Source organism: Suricata suricatta, chromosome X (genome assembly GCF_006229205.1).
Source record: "Suricata suricatta isolate VVHF042 chromosome X, meerkat_22Aug2017_6uvM2_HiC, whole genome shotgun sequence".
In the NCBI taxonomy this organism is placed as follows: Eukaryota; Metazoa; Chordata; class Mammalia; order Carnivora; family Herpestidae; genus Suricata; species Suricata suricatta.
This window is the reverse complement of record NC_043717.1, coordinates 60834751-60851377: the sequence shown is the minus strand read 5'-3', so window position 1 is coordinate 60851377 and position 16627 is coordinate 60834751.

Below are 16627 nucleotides of genomic sequence, written 5' to 3'. Positions count from 1 at the left end.
ACGAGTTAAAAAAGACTATAAATTAGGTGAATAATAAAATGGAGGTGGCCACCACATGGATTGAAGAGGCAGAGAGAAGAAGAAGTGAATTAGAAGACACAGTTAGAGCAAAAGAGGAAGCCGAGAAAAAAAGAGAGAAATTGATCCAGGAGCAGCAGAGGAGAATTCGAGATCTGAATGATACAATCAAACGGAACAACATCCCTACTATCGGAATTCCTGAAGAAGAAGACAGAGAGAGGTGTCCTGAAGGGGTACAAACCAAATTATAACTGAGAATTTCCCAAATCTGGGAAAAGAAATAGACATTCAAATTTAAGAGGCACAAAGAGCTCCTTTAAGATGAAAATTAAATTGACCTTCAGCACAACATATCATAGTGAAATTGGCAACATATAAAGATAAAGAGCGAATTCTGAAAGCAGCTAGAGAAAAAAGGGCTCCAACATACAAAGGGAAACCTATCAGAGTGGTTACAGACCTATCTATTGAAACTTGGCAGGCCAGGAAATCTTCAATGTGATGAACAGAAAAAACACGCAGCCAAGACTCCTTTATCCAGCAAGCTTATCATTCAAAACAGAAAGAGAGAAAAAGGTGTTCCCAAATAAACAAATTTGAGAGTATTCATGATCACCAAACCAGCCCTCCAAGAAATCCTAAGAGGGACTCTATGAGGGAAAATTGCAAAGAATTCAAGGTACCAGAGACACCACTAAAAACATGAACTCTATGGAGAACACAATGAATATAAACCCACATTTTTCAATACTAACACTAAATGTAAATGGACTGAATGCTCCAACCAAACAACGCAGGGTAGTAGAACAGATAAAAAAAAAAACAACACACCAAAATCCATCTATTAACGGTTTACAAGAAACTCATCTTAGACCTGAAGACACCTTCAGAATGAAAGTAAAGGGATGGAGAAATATCTATCATGCGAATGGAAATGAAACGAAAGCCAGAGTAGCCATACTTATATCAGACAAACTAGACTTTATAGTAAAGGCTGTAACAAAAGATGAAGAAGGACATTATATAATAATTACAGGGTCTCTCCATCAGGAAAAGCTAATAATTATAAACATCTATGTGCTAAATTTGGGAGCGTCCAAATACTTAAAACAATCACAGACAGAAATAATCTTATTGATAAGAATGTGCTAATTGCAGGGGACTTTAATACTTCACTGACAGCAATGGATAGATCAACTGGACAGAAAATCATAAAGAAACAATGGACCTGAATGACACATTGGAACAGATGGAATTGAGAGATATATTTAGAACGTTGCATCCTGAAGTAGGAAATTCACCTTCTTCTCACGTACCTATGGCACATGCTCCAAGATAGATCACATAATGGGGCATAAAGCAGCCTTCCATAAATATAAATGAATTGAGATCATACCATGCACACTTTCAGATCACAAAGCTTTGAAACCTGAAATTAACCATAGGGAATTTTCTGAAATACCTCCGAAAATGTGGAGGATAAAAACCACCCTACTAATGTATGATTAGGCTAATCATGCAATTAGAGAAGAAATTAAAACTTATATGGAAACAAATGAAAATAAAAATAAAACAATCCACATCTCTGGGTCTCAGCAAAGGCAGTCCTAAGAGGAAAGTATATTGCAATTCAGGCCTATTTCAACAAGCTAGAAAAAGCGCAAATTCAAAATATACAGAGCACCTAATGGAACTAGAAGGGAAGCAACAAGAGCACCCTAAACCTAACAGAAGAAAAGAAATAATAAAGATCAGGGCAGAAATAAACAATACAGAATTTAAAAAAAGGTTGAGCATATCAATGAAACCAAGAGTTGGTTCTTTGAAAAAATAAACAAAATTGATAAACCTCTAACCAGGCTCCTTAGAGAGAAAACAGAGAGCACAGAAATAGACAAAATTATGAACGAAAATGGATCTATTACAACCAACCCCTTAGAAATACAAGCAATCTTTAGAGATTACTATGGAAAACTATATGCAAACAAACTGAACAACCTAGAAAAATGGACAAATTCCTAAACATAGATGCACAACCAAAATTGAAACGAGAAGAGTTAGAAAGCATGAATAGACCGATAACCAGTGAAGAAATCGAATCTGTTATCCAGAATCTCCCAATGAATAAGAGCCCAGGGCCAGATGGCTTCCCAGGGGAATTCTACCAGACATTTAAAGCAGAGCTAATATCCATTCTTCTCAAACTATACCAAAAAATAGAAACAGAAGGAAAACTTCCAAACTTATTCTACGAAGCCAGCATCATGTTGATACCCAAACCAGACAGAGACCCTGCAGAAAAAGAGAACTACAGACCAATATCCTTAATGAATATAGATGCAAAATACTCAACATGTTACTAGCAAATCGAATTCAACAGCATATAAAAATATTATCCATCATGACCAAGAAGGATTCATTCCTGGGTTACAGGTCTGAGTCAGTATTTGCAAATCCTTCAATGTGATAAATCACATTAACAAAAGAAAAGATAAAAACCATATGATCCTGTCTATAGATGCAGAAAAAAAAGCATTTGACAAAATACAGCACCTTTATTAATAAAAACCCTTTTTATAAAAGCAGTTTATGAAAAGCCCACAGCTAATATCATCTTCAATGGGGAAAAACTGAGAGCTTTCCCCCTGAGATCAGGAATACCGCAGGGGTTTCCACTTTCACCACTGTTGTTTAACATAGTGCTGGATGTCCTAGCATCAGCAGGCAGAAAAGAAAAGGAAATGGAAGACATCAGAATCAGCAAAGAAGAAGTCAAACTTTCACTTTTCACAGATGACGTGATACTCTACATGGAAAACCTGATCACCAGAAGCTTTCTAGAACTGATCAATGAATTCCGTAAAGTTTCAGGGTACAAAATCAATGTACAGAAACCAGTTGAATTCCTATACACCAATAATGAAGCAGTGGAAAGAGAAATCAAGAAACTGATCCCATTCATAACTGCATGAAAAACCATAAAATACCTAGGAATAAACCTATCCAAGGATGTAAAAGACCCATATGATGAAAACTATAGAAAAGTTATGAAAGAAATTCAAGAAGACACCAAGAAATGCAAAAACTTTCCATGCTCATGGATCAGAAGAGTAAACATTGTGAAAATGTCATTACTACCCAAAGCAATCTACACATTTCATGCAATCCCCATCAAAATTGCACCAGCGTTCTTCTCAAAGCTAGAACAAGCTATCCTAAAATTCGTATGGAACCACAAAAGACCCCGAATAGCCAAAGTAATATTGACGTAGAAAACCAAAATGGGAGGCATCAGAATCTCAGACTTTAGCCTCTACTACAAAGCTGTCAGCATCAAGACAGTGTGGTATTGGCATATAAAGGGACACACTGACCCATGGAATAGAATGTAGAACCCAGAGCTGGGCCCACAAATGTACGGTCAATTAATTTTTGACAAAGCAGGAAAGAGAATCCAATGGAAAAAAGACAGCCTCTTTAGCAGGTGGTGCTGGGAGAACTGGACAGCAACATGCAAAAGAATGAAACTAGAACCACTTTCTTACACCATACAAAAAAATAAACTCAAAATGGCTGAAGGACCTGAATGTGAGATAGGAAACCATCAAAATCTTCGAGGAGAAAGTAGGAAACAGCCTCTTTGACCTCAACTGCAGCAATCTCCTACTCGACACATCCCCAAAGGCAAGGGATATGAAAGCAAAAAGGAACTATTGGGACCTCATTAAGATAAAAAGCTTCTTCACTGCAAAGGAAACAATCAAGGAAACTAATTGGCAACTGACAGAATTGGAAAAGAAATTTCAAATGACATATCTGATAAAAGGCTAGTATCCAATATCTAAAAGGAACTCACCAAACTCCACACCCAAAAAACAAATAACCCAGTGAAGAAATGGGCAGAAGGCATAAAGAGACACTTCTCCAAAGAGGACATCCAGATGGCCTATAGGCCTATGAAAAGATGCTTAACATCACTCATCACCAGGGAAATACAAATCAAAACTCTGATGAGATAACCACCTTATGCCTGTCAGAATGGTTAATATTAACAACTGAGGAAACAACAGATGTTGGCAAGGATGTGGAGAATGGGGAACCCTTTTGCACTCCTGGTAAGGATTGCAAAATTGTCCAGCCACTCTGGAAAACAGCATGGATGTTCCTCAAAAAGGTAAAAATAGGACTACCCTATGACCCAGCAATTCCACTAATAGGTATTTATCCAAAGGGTACAAAAATGCTGATTCAAAGGGACACATTCATCCCAATGTTTATGTCAGTGCTATCACCTATAGCCAAGTTATGGGAAAAGCCAAAATTTCAATTGACTGATGAATGGATATAGAAAATGTGGTATATATACAACAGAATACTACTCAGTGATGTAAAAGAATGAAATCTGGCCATTTCAAGCAATATGGATGGAATTAGAAGGTATTATATTAAGTTAAATAAGTCAGAGAAAGACAGATATCTTATGATTTCACTCATATATGGGATTTGAGAAACTCAAAATATGAACATAGGGGAAAGGAAGGAAAAATAAGGAGAGAGAGGGAGGCAAACCAAAAGAGACTCTTAAGAACAGAGATCTAGAGGGTTGCTGTAGGGGAGGGGATCAAGGAATGGGATAAATGGATGACTAGTATTTAAGCAGGGTAGTTTTTGCGATGAGCATCGTGTGTCAAATGTAAGAGACAAATCACTGGGTTCTACTCCTGAAGCCACAGCTACACTGTATGTTAATTAACGTGAATTTAAGTAAAAAAATTTTTAAAAATGTATGTGTGTTTAAAAGTATATATTCTACAGTTGCTGGATTCAGTTTTTACTATTCAGTTTGTTGGGAACACTTTGTCTTTTTTATTTTTGTTTGTTTATCTATTGGTTTGTAGATGTTTAAGAGAGCCTGAGCAGGGAAGGGGCAGAGATAAAGGGGAGAGAGAATCCCAAGCAGGCTCCACACTCCTGGCGCCCACTGAGGCCCCATCCCACTACCTGGGGATCACGAAGATCCGGGCCTGTGTCAGTATCAGGAGTCCCACGTTAAACCAACTGAGCCATCCAGGCATTTCATCCAATTTGTTAATCACCTCATTCAAATTCAAACTTATTTCTACTTGTTCTATTAATCAGTAAGATGGATTTATTTCCTCTTGCATTTCTGTCAAGTTTTGCTTTATACACTTTAAGACTGTGCTATTATATGAATACGTGTCTTTTTTAAAATATTACTCTGGTAAATTGAAGCTTTATCAATATGAAGTAATTTTCTTCTTCTATAGTGATGCTTTTTACATTAAAGCCTCTTTTGGGGGGGGGGACTGGGAGCGGAAGGCAACGCATAGCTTGTGTTCATGAGCAGGGAGGCTACTCTCTGGCACCACTGATGCTTAGTCAGGGGCTTTTGGGGCTGCAGTATTCTGCCTTCAGAATAATGGGAGTCCACACAAGAGGCGACTAAGTGGAGTTGATCCTGAGTACTCTGCTGAAGGCTGTCATGGAGAATGCAGGTGTGATGGAATGTCCAAACACAAAGAATTTGGTACTTCCAGGAAGCTACAGTGCTAAACGAAAGGAGAATATCACCTTTGTGACATCCATCCATAAAAAGGAATATTCCATTAGCACTCTGAAAGAGTCACCAATCCTATTTTCTGCAATCTCAAAGACTTGGGAAGTCACCCTCCTGACACCATAGCAGCATCTAAAATAACAACACCAGGAATGTCAACAAATATTACTCCCCCAACCTCAGTTTCACAAAACGGATCTCAAATGCCATCGACAGTGACCATAGCCCACAACAGTTATGTGACATCCGTTTCTTCATCAGTAACAATCACAGCAACTATTAGTTCTAAAAAAATACAGAATCAAAATTTTATATTGGCAGGTTTGTTGGAGGTATTGTATTAATACTGGGAGTTTTGTCTATTCACACTGGAAGTTTTGTCTATTCTTCACATTGAATGCAAAAATATTATTCTAGAAGAAGCATTAGGTATAAAGCCATTAATGAACATGACGCCATCATTTACGGAAATCCAAGGACCAGTGGAAAGATTGATATAGCCCTATCAATTATATTTTGTTGTTCTTTTTGAAGAGTATACACAGACCATGCATATAATATACAGTGTACTATATAAACATATAGAGTCCTCATGATTACCAAAGTTAAAAAGAATTTGGCTTGTGTTTTTAAAATAAGTATTTGGAGCATACAGTTAATGCAATGGTTATAGTCATTGAAAAAATACTTTGCAAGACGTATCTTGCCTTTTTTTGTGTGGCGTTGGTCACATTGGGGCAATAATTGGAAGACACCATTATTGACACAATACCATCTGAGCATACAAATAAGGACCTCAGGATATTTACACAAAGAACTTCACTGCTATTCTTTTTTTTTAAAATAGTTTATTGTCAAATTGGTTTCCATATAACACCCAGTTCTCTTCCTCACAAGTGCCCTCTTCCATTACCACCACCTCTTTTCTCCCTCCCCCTTCAGCCCTTGGTTCATTTTCAGTATTCAATAGTCTCTCAGGATTTGCGTCCCTCTCTCTCCCCAACTCTCTTTCCCCCTTTCTCTCCCCATGGTCCTCTGTTAGGTTTCTCCTGTTAGACCTATGAGTGCAAACATATGGTATCTGTCCTTCTCCCACTGCTATTCAAAGCTGGCTATATGCTAAGTACTAAAGCCACAGAGCAGAAATTATGAGTAAACCAGTCTCAAGCATAATTTCAATTCTAAAGCTTAATATTTGATTTAGAAACAAAATACTCTGCTCTCCCAATCAAAACTAGAAGTAATATATGGGTTTTGCCCTGTTAGTGTCTGTGTTTTTATTACAACTTCTTTTGAGCTTTCAATGGCAGTTAATATAAATATTTTTTCTTCTGTAGAATTTCAGTAAATTGCAAACTTTAACAATATTTTGAAGATTTAATTGTTAGTATTAAGTAAGGTTATTTGCTACTATAAGAGTATTGTCACTACTGGAAATTGCTGTATTTCATATGCAACAGTTAATTTTATATTTATTGAATATTTTGAAGAGATGTAGAGTTTCTTTCAATATCTAGGATCGTTTAATGTAGATTTAACATACCTAACTTAAGCCTTTTATATGATTTCCAAAATAACATTTAGAGCTCTATATGATCAGAACTATAAATTAAGGCTGTGTTTATCAATCCAGATTTTAGGGCTCCCCTCAATCTACTACATATACTGGATTAAATGTTCCATTTTTGTGCACTATTGATTTTACTCAGATTTTGAAAACAGCATTTTTATACTAAAAACCTATGCATTTGGAATAAATTTTTATGAAGTTTTTAAGACAAGAAAATTTTATTACTCTTCAGGCTACTCCTCTTCTGTAGTGGGGCACATTTGGGTGTATTAAGTTAACAGAAAAAGCACAGTATTGTAGGGGTACCGATATTAGTCAACATATTTTGAGTGTTCAGTTTTATATTTTATATAAAAGCAATCAAAGCTCAGGGTCAAGTTTTGACATAAAAGATATTTAGTCATACTAAGTGACCATCCAAGATAGAAATACTATCTTAGTAAAGTAAATCAAGCCAATTTCTGCTAATCCAAAAATAAGCTAAGATGTCCAAATTATCATGCATCTACACTTAGTAAGGTTTAAATGTAACTTTTGTGAACAGGTTTTCAGAGAATGTCAACAATTTTGATATAAAATGATCATTTCTACTCACTGTGCTTTATGGCCAATTGAGGAAATTAATATGGATAAAAATTATCCAAACTATGGATATAATAAGTACATGACACATGCAGTTTGGAGGAAATATTAGGAAAAACATGTGTTTACATTAGTTTGAAAAGACCAGTTAGGTCTTTAAACGACAGCTTTCATTCCTTTGCAAAATATACTTCAGATATATTTTATAGTAATGGGGGCCTTCTAAATTTAACTTCTTTGTTTCCTGCATTCTTCATATTTTAGTACTTCAGGTCAATCAGGACCTTGTAAACAGGCCTGAAATATTCCTGAATACTTGTTCTTTAGCATCGGGAAGATATAAAACCATTTTCTTTACATGCCTTTAAAGTTACGCATACTTTGGGTTGGAAATAATTTAGTTAATATCTTTTTCTGTATAAAAGTTGTATAATTTGTTACTTTCAAATACCAGTACTTCAATTCTGCAAGTGTGTGTGTTTGTTTGTGTATGTGAGTGTGTTTGTGCTTTGTTTGTTTTTATTATCTGTAAAAGTAGAAGGTAATAGTGATGCCAACCAGTATTTCCCTTTGGAACACATTTCCTAAGCATAAATTTATGTCTCAGTAAAGTTTACTTAAGCAAACATTTTATTTTGTTTGCATTTTAAGACAAAAATAATCCAGATACATTATTAAATATATTAGAATCCAGTCTATTACTTTACAATTTTTTGGATAATCTAAAAAATGAGTAATACTCCTAACGATAAATGAGAATTGGCAATATATTACTGGGAGAATTCTGTAATTTTCAGAAGAAAAGAATAATAAGTTCAGTTGCTGGTTTGTAGGGTATTTCTATTTTTTACTTTTTGAGGGACTTCCATACTGTTTTCTAGAGTGGCTGCACCAGTTTACATTCTTACAGTGTAAGAGAGTTCTCCTTTCTCTATATCATTGCCAACATCTTTTGCTTCCTGCATTGTTAATTTTACTGAGTCTGACAGGTGTGAGGTGGTATTCCACCGTGTTTTAGATTTGTATTCCCTTCTAATGAGTGATGTTGAGCCTTTTTTTCATAGGCTTTGTCACCATATGGATGTCTTCTTTGGAAAAGTATCTATTCATGTCCTCTGCCCACTACTTCACTGGATTATTGTTTTTTTGGTGCTGAATTTGCTTAGTTCTTTATAGATTTTGGATAATAACCCTTTATCAGATACATAATTTACAAATATCTTCTCCCAGTTCATAGGCTGCCTTTTATTTTTGTCCATTTCTCATTTACTGTGTAGATGCTGTTTATCTTGATGAAGTCCCAATATTTAATTTTTGCTTTTGTTTTCCTTGCCTCTGTCCACATGTCTAGTAAAAGGTTGCCATGATCAAGGTCAAAAAGGTTGCTGCTTGTGTTCTCCTCTAGGATTTTGATGGTTTCCTAACTTACATTTAGGTCTTTCATCAATTTTGAATTTTTTATTGTATATGATGTAAGAAAGTGGTCCAGTTTCATTCCTCTGCATGTTGCTGTCCAGTTTTCCCAACACCATTTATTGAAAAGCCTTTTTTTCTATTATATATGGGCTTCTTTTAAAGCATATAATTGCATTTTTTAAAAATCCACAACATGCAAATTTTATCTTTGAAATAAAGCACTAATTCCATTTACGTTTAATGTAATAATCACTGATACTTTTTATTTCACATTTACTGTTTTATTTTGCACTATTATTTCTGTTATTTTTGTCTTCTCATCTCCTTTTAGATTACTAGTTTGTTTTAATCTTTCAAATTACTGTCTGATACTTGTTTGTAAATTAAAGATTTTATATCTTAGTCTTGAGTCCATAAATTATAAAATACACATTTAAAATATAAATCTAAAGTCAGAAAATTTACATATTCTCCTCCAAGATTATTCAGAAACTATCCAGCACTCTAATTCTATTTACCTTTTGGTAACTTATGTCATATATTTTAATTTTACAACTTCTTAAAATCTGAACTCGGGGCGCCTGGGTGGCTCAGTCAGTTAAGCCTCCAACTTCACCTCGGGTCATGATGTCACCTGCGTGGGTTCAAGCCCCACGTTGTGCTCTGGGCTGACAGCTCACAGCCTGGAGCCTGCTTTGGATTCTGTATCTTCCTGTCTCTCTGCCCCATCCCTTTCTCATGCTCTGTCTCTCTCTGTCTCAAAAATAAATAAAACAAAAAAATTGACCTCCTCAAAATCTTATTCTTAGTTTCATACAGGAAATGCTCATTTAAAGTCACTCACATTTAACCATTTTCTTTTCTTTTCATTTCTTCTATTTAGAATTATCTCTTTTATTTCCCTAAGATAACATCTATTTTTCTTTGTGACAATTATACCTCCTTCAATTTACTTTTATCTGACAGTGTTTTCATTTGAAAGGTATTTTCATCTGAGATATATTTTTACTGGATATAGAATGATAAGTTGGCAGTTTATCTCAGAACAATGACCATATTATTCCAGTGCCTTGATTTCCATTGCTGTCCTTGAGAAACAAGTTATCAATTAACCTGCCATTCCTTGGAAGATGTCTCTTTTCTTAGACTTTTATTAAGGATTTCTTTCTTTTTGGTGTTTGGCTATTTCATTATGATGTGTCACTGGTGTGAGTTTCTTTCATGTATATTTTTTAGGATTCATCAAAGTTCTTGAAACTTTAGTGTTTTTTTGTCATTGCTGGAAAATTCATAGTGAAATCTCTTTAAATATTGATTGTACCCCATCCTTTCCTTTTCTTCTTTCTCGTACTCTAATCAACCATCTGTTAGACCTCATTCTATTTTCATGTCTCCTACCTCTCTTACATCTTTTAAATCCTTTTATGTCTCTGTGATTGCATGATAGTTAATCTATTCTGACTTATGTTCCAGTTCATAAATTCTCTCTTCCGTTATGTCTAATTTCCTATTAAAAGCCACCCATTTTATTTTTGTTATTTTATTTTTTACTTTTTTAAATGCCATTAAATCTGCTTTGCCAAATCTTCTTAGTCACTTTTTATACTTTCTTGTTTTCTCTAAAATTGTTAATATTTTCTTTTAATTTTTTAAGTTTAGTGACCATAGTTGTTTTAAAAGTATTTCTGTCCATTTTATTATCTAAAGTCTTTGTGTATCTGCTGTTTTACCATTGTTTTTCACTACTGGTACCTCGGTTAATTATATACCTGACTATAATTTTCTGCTGCTTATTGTACCTTGAGCAATTAACTGTGGGAATAATGTGAAATCTAGAATAAGGTGACTTCATCTAGGGAGAATTTGTATCTGCTTCTGGATGCCTAGGGACTCTACAAGTTTGTTGCCTTGTTAAACTAAATTCAGAGCTTGAGGTTTCTAGATGAGTTAGTATGTATTTGTGGAGCAAAAATAGTATACTTATTGTTTTGTTTTGTTTTTTTACCTTGAGGGTTTCTACTTTAAAGACTCAACTTACAAGATTCAAATTTTCTCAAATTACCAAATTCTCTCAGGGCCAAATAGCTTTTGTGTTCTTACTTCTCTGATTCTCAGTTTCCCTTCAAATTTTGGCTGGTAGTTTGTAATTCTCTTATCATTTCTTTCTTGCTTCTAAAGATATCTTAAAATAAACATTTTATCCAGTATATTAACTTATTTCCTCAGGAATGGTTGGTAAAAATAACCTGACTTCTCATTACTCAAATGGAAGTCCTTCCCTTTCTTTTTTGCAAACTCACCTATGCATTTAAAATGATGTTATTTTTACAGCATTTTTAGGTGTACTACAGTGAGGATTTTCATGTTTCTGACCATAATGCATGAAACAGAACTTTCCCAAGTATATATTAATGAATATACACAATTAAAATGCATTAATATGCTGGGCCAAAATATGTCTGAGCTTCAAAGCCACTCTTGCTCTTTCTACCCAATGTTCAGATCAAAGAGAAGTCTGAGTACTTGTTCTGTGCCTACCTTTACCTGAGTTGTTTTTCAGTAGAATAATTTTCTAAACTGCCTGCATTTGTTTTTACCTTAACTTTACCTTGGTCCAATGTTTTCCAGTCCTATCTTACTGCGTCAACCACTTTGAAAGGAAAACAGGTATTGTACTAGTCTAGTACTACTTATATTGCCTTTCCTTATTTGATAAAAGCTCTGTCTCATGAAACTATTTGTATGCTTAATTGTAGGTCTTTGAGGATTCCATTTTGTCTTAATCACTATCATTATTTTTTCTTACTGGGAAGTATAATGCAAGAAGTGAGTGGGTAGTAGGAATTTTGGTGAAGAGCTTAAGCATTTTTTAAAAACATTGATTTACTTGTTTTGAGAGATACAGCATGAGAGGGGCAGAGAGAAAGGTAGAGAGAGAGAATCCGAACCAGGCTCTGTGCTGCTGGCGCAGAAGCATTTAATTACTCTAAGGAGAGTGTGTAACCAAAATGAGTCCTGCCCTGTAGCTTAGAAAATTTACACTAATAAGCTTAACTACAGTGAAGAAGGTACCCAGCTTCATGGCCCTTGGGGTACTTATAATATTTCAACAACGGCATGCCTGATAGGAGTTTGTAGATCCCCTTAATTAGTTTTTCTTTCCTCTGTAGCACTTTCCTGGATCTGAGACTTACCTTCTTTATTTGATATTGTGGGCAAGGCATACTGAATATATTATTACTTCAGATAAATTGTTACTTCTAGGGAGTCCTTGACCACATATTTGAAGTACCTATAATATTATTCATGCCTTTCTTCTATTTGTCAACTTTTAGTATTACTTTTTATAAAGTTGTAAGCTTATAAGATTGTGTCACTAACGTGATGTGATTTATTTTTTTTAAATTTTTATGCTTATTATTGAGACAGAGAGAAACAGAGCATGAGTAGGGGAGGGGGAGAAAGAGGGAGATACAGAATCTGAAACAGGCTCCAGGCTCCAAGCTGTCAGCACAGAGCCCAACGCGGGGCTCAAACCCTCGGACTGTGAGATCATGACCTGAGCCAAAGTCAGACATTAAAATGACTGAGCCACCCAGGCACCTCTAACATGATGTGATTTAGATAAAAAATGGTTTCATTTACATGCTATGAACTTTAAAACTGAATAGTTTTCATATTTTAACATTTTAGCCACTCAGTGAATTTGTATATAGTTACTTTAAAAGAAGTACATTTAATCCTGTTTGCATATGATATAATAGTTTCTTAATACTTAAAGGAATTTCACAAATGTTGTGCTAGTGTGTTTGTTCCATCCTTATAAGACAATAGAGTAACATATTCCATTCCTATTCTAGATCTTCAAATATCAGGTAGACTTTTTAAAGGTCTTTATTATTTATTAAAAGTTTAATTCTTTCTTCAAATTCGAATATTTGCCATAAAGATTGAAAGTACACCTTTTAGAGAGTTAAGAGTGCAGTCATATAGGAGGACCTCAAATACTCATGCCTTAAATTGAGAAGTACTCAAAATTTGTCTTGCTTTCATCTTTTCTCTGTAACATCCACTCCTCTCTATCTTCTATCCCTTTCATGATCTTAGTGTGTACTTGTTCTCTACCTCTAAGTCTAATTCAATGAAGGGGCTGATCTGCTACTGGTAATGTACACTTTAGCATTAAATTTTTCCAGAGCATTGGTTAGCACTGTAAGAAATTGTTTATGTTTTTTTCTTTTCTCTAGGGAAAGATGAACAAAGCTGAAGCAGGGTGTCAGTCCTATCCTCAGGCCCAGGTAACAAATGTACAGCCATGAACACTCAGTAAGGATCTTCATCTGTCTGAGGGGCAAGAGGCCTGGGGCCTTTTTACCAACCTTTCAATGACCTCAAGTAATTCTGGAGACGTCAGAAACTCTGAGATTCTAAAACCTATAGTACTCTGACTAAAAATGCTTAGCCTTAGTCCATGAGTTCCTTATCCAATATGGAAGATGGCTAGATCCTCATGGTCTAACCATTTTTTAGAATGGGAATGAGTAATGTATTATTCAGGCCAGCTACAGGCCCCTGAAACCTGGACACATTTGTACCGTAATTACCTGGTCATTATAGGAAAGCTACCTTTTCTTGAGCTCCCAACCTATCTTTTCCTACAATAACATATGGTAATGCATCTTATGTACTAACCTTTCCCTTGCCTTATGGCAGAAATCCACAGTAATTGCACTTAGCCTTTTATTCATGTTTTCATTCAATAAATAATTATGAAATGCCTACTATGAATCAGACACTGTTTCAGCTTTTTAAGACATAGCTGTAAACAAGACAAAATCATTTCCTTCATGGAACTTACAGTATAGTGTGGGGGGGGGACAATTAACATGAAAATATATAATATATTGTCATATAGTGATAAGCTTATGAGAAAAATTAAGGCTGAGAAAGGTACTAGAGAGTGTCAGAATGGGGCTTACCTTTTTTTTTTTTTTTAATAGGGTAGACAGGGCATAATGAACATCTATGTTTCTGTAGTCATGACTTTTTATTACCTTCAAGACTTTTGGGTACTTGAGACCTAAAGTAGACCATTCCTGGCAGGAAATAGGGAGTACAGAACAGTTGGTTCTGCAATGTGTGATTTCTTAGATAGATGACATAAGGTAGGTTAGAAAATGGGAATCTGTACCCTTAGTCATTAAGATGGAATTGAGGAAGAACCCTCCATAGAGGGTTTGCTGGTATTAGGTTCATGACTTCTCTAAAAATAATTATATAAACGTTAAGTATACATAACCATAGAGAGTTAAAGACCCCATACATTCATAACTCAGATTCAACAATTGTCATTATTTTGTCAAATTTGCTTTATGTAAACTTTTTATTTTGCTGAAACATTTCAAAGCAAAAGCCAGACATCACATCTTTATACTTCTGTGTGTTTTTGTATACCGTATATCTCTTTAAGAATGTATATTTTCTTACATAATCACTGCTAGTATCTTATCTAACAAAATGAAAATTATTCATTTTATCTGATGTATAATCAAATTTCTCCACTAGAACCTCTTTTTTTTTTTAATAGACTTGATATCCGCATGGCTTTTATTTTTTTTATAGTAGTTTATTGTCAGATTGGTTTCCATACAACACCCAGTGCTTCTCCGCACAAGTGCCCCCCACCATGACCATCACCCCCTCCCTCCCTCCCCTTCCCCTTTCAGTCCATGGTTCGTCTTCAGTATTCAGTAGACCCTCTTTCTTAACAAATGTGACTATCACATGAGCAGAGAGGGAAATATAGCAAAGTGCTAATGAATGATGGGTTTTGAAGTTAGGTGCAACAAAATTTGAATCCTTGCTTTCTGATATATAAGTTTTGTGTGGTTAACCTCATTGAGACTAGGTTCTTCCTTTGAAAATGGGATAGTTATCTGTCATAGCATTGTTGTGAAGCTTAAATAAGAGAATATATGTAAATTGTTTATTAAATGTTATGAGGTTATCATTCAATAAAGGGGCAATATTACAATCTGTAGGTGTGTATAAGTGGAATAGAAGTCTTGTAAGTCTTAGTTATTAAAAATTTTTAAATATTTATTTGACTATACAAAACTAATGCTAATTAAAGTCATTTAAGTGAATGTTTGCAATTTTTTATTTATTGCCATCAGTAAAATAATAATTATTCACATTTAATGTTCTTTTTTTGAAATGTTTATTTATTTTTGAGAGAGAGAGACAGACTGAGCGGAGGAGGGGTAGAGAGAGAGGGGGGCGCAGAATCTGAAGCAGGCTCCAGGCTCTGAGCTGTCAGCACAGAGCCCAACATGGGGCTTGAACTTACAAACCGTGAGATCATGACCTAAGCCGAGGTCAGATGCTTAACAGACTGAGCCACTCAGGTGTCACGTTATTCTTATCTGTAAAATAGAAGTAACTCCCTCCTCTCTGAAAGATTAATTAAGATGACATATAGGAATATATTAGGTACAGTGTTCAATATGGTGGGAGATTAATAAATATAGATTAGATGTGAGCTTAAAACGTCTGATATTATGTTTTATTTTATTACCACACTACATTATTCATGTATGCTGAGTCTTCATAGTTACTTGCTTATGATGCACACAGATTAAAAATATTACTGTAATTTTGCTTAGTATCAGGTTTATTCAAAAAGATGAGAGTCGACTAGATGAATGCTTGTGATCTTTGGCAGTACTGGAGTTCTAAGTTACATTGAATTTTTTTTTTTCACACTATGAGAATATCAATGATAATGTTTGTCCAGGTAAAGGTTATATTTAAGATTTGAGGATACTGGCCATTACCTCCAGTAAAGTTTGTTCAAAACATCCAGGATAGCTTCATTAAAAGAAGGTATTGACTTACAAATAGGTCTAATCTATGTCAGTCTATAAGAGAGTTGTTCTGGCCTGCCAAAATCTTAACACCCACTTTGGACAAGCATTACTTTTAGTTCCATAATATTCTACAAATTATTTCAACATCTACCTCTGTTTCTGTAGCTCCTGCCTCCATTTCTGCTCAGTGGGTTCCAGGTGTTGCTTTACACTTTCAGTCATAACTCTGACCCATTTGAAGTAACTCTTGCCAGACTCAGCTTAAATTTAAAACTCTCTTGACAAACATCCTTGTCCAATCACCCACCTCAAATTGAGTTTCTTAAAATATATACCTGCTATCTCTGGCTTAACATTATTTAAGGATGATTTGATTCTTTTTTATAAAGTTAGAGGTAAAAATTATGATAAGGAAATTATCATTATTAACAAATAAATTGATGGCAATATTCCAAAAGAGTAAATTTGATTCAATCCACTAGCCCAGTAAGTTATTCTATTTATAATTAGAAAAGTGAATTTGTAGGGCATAAATACAATGAAATGTTTTCACTCCTCCCAAAAAAATTCATTTTAGAAATGTACCTCATA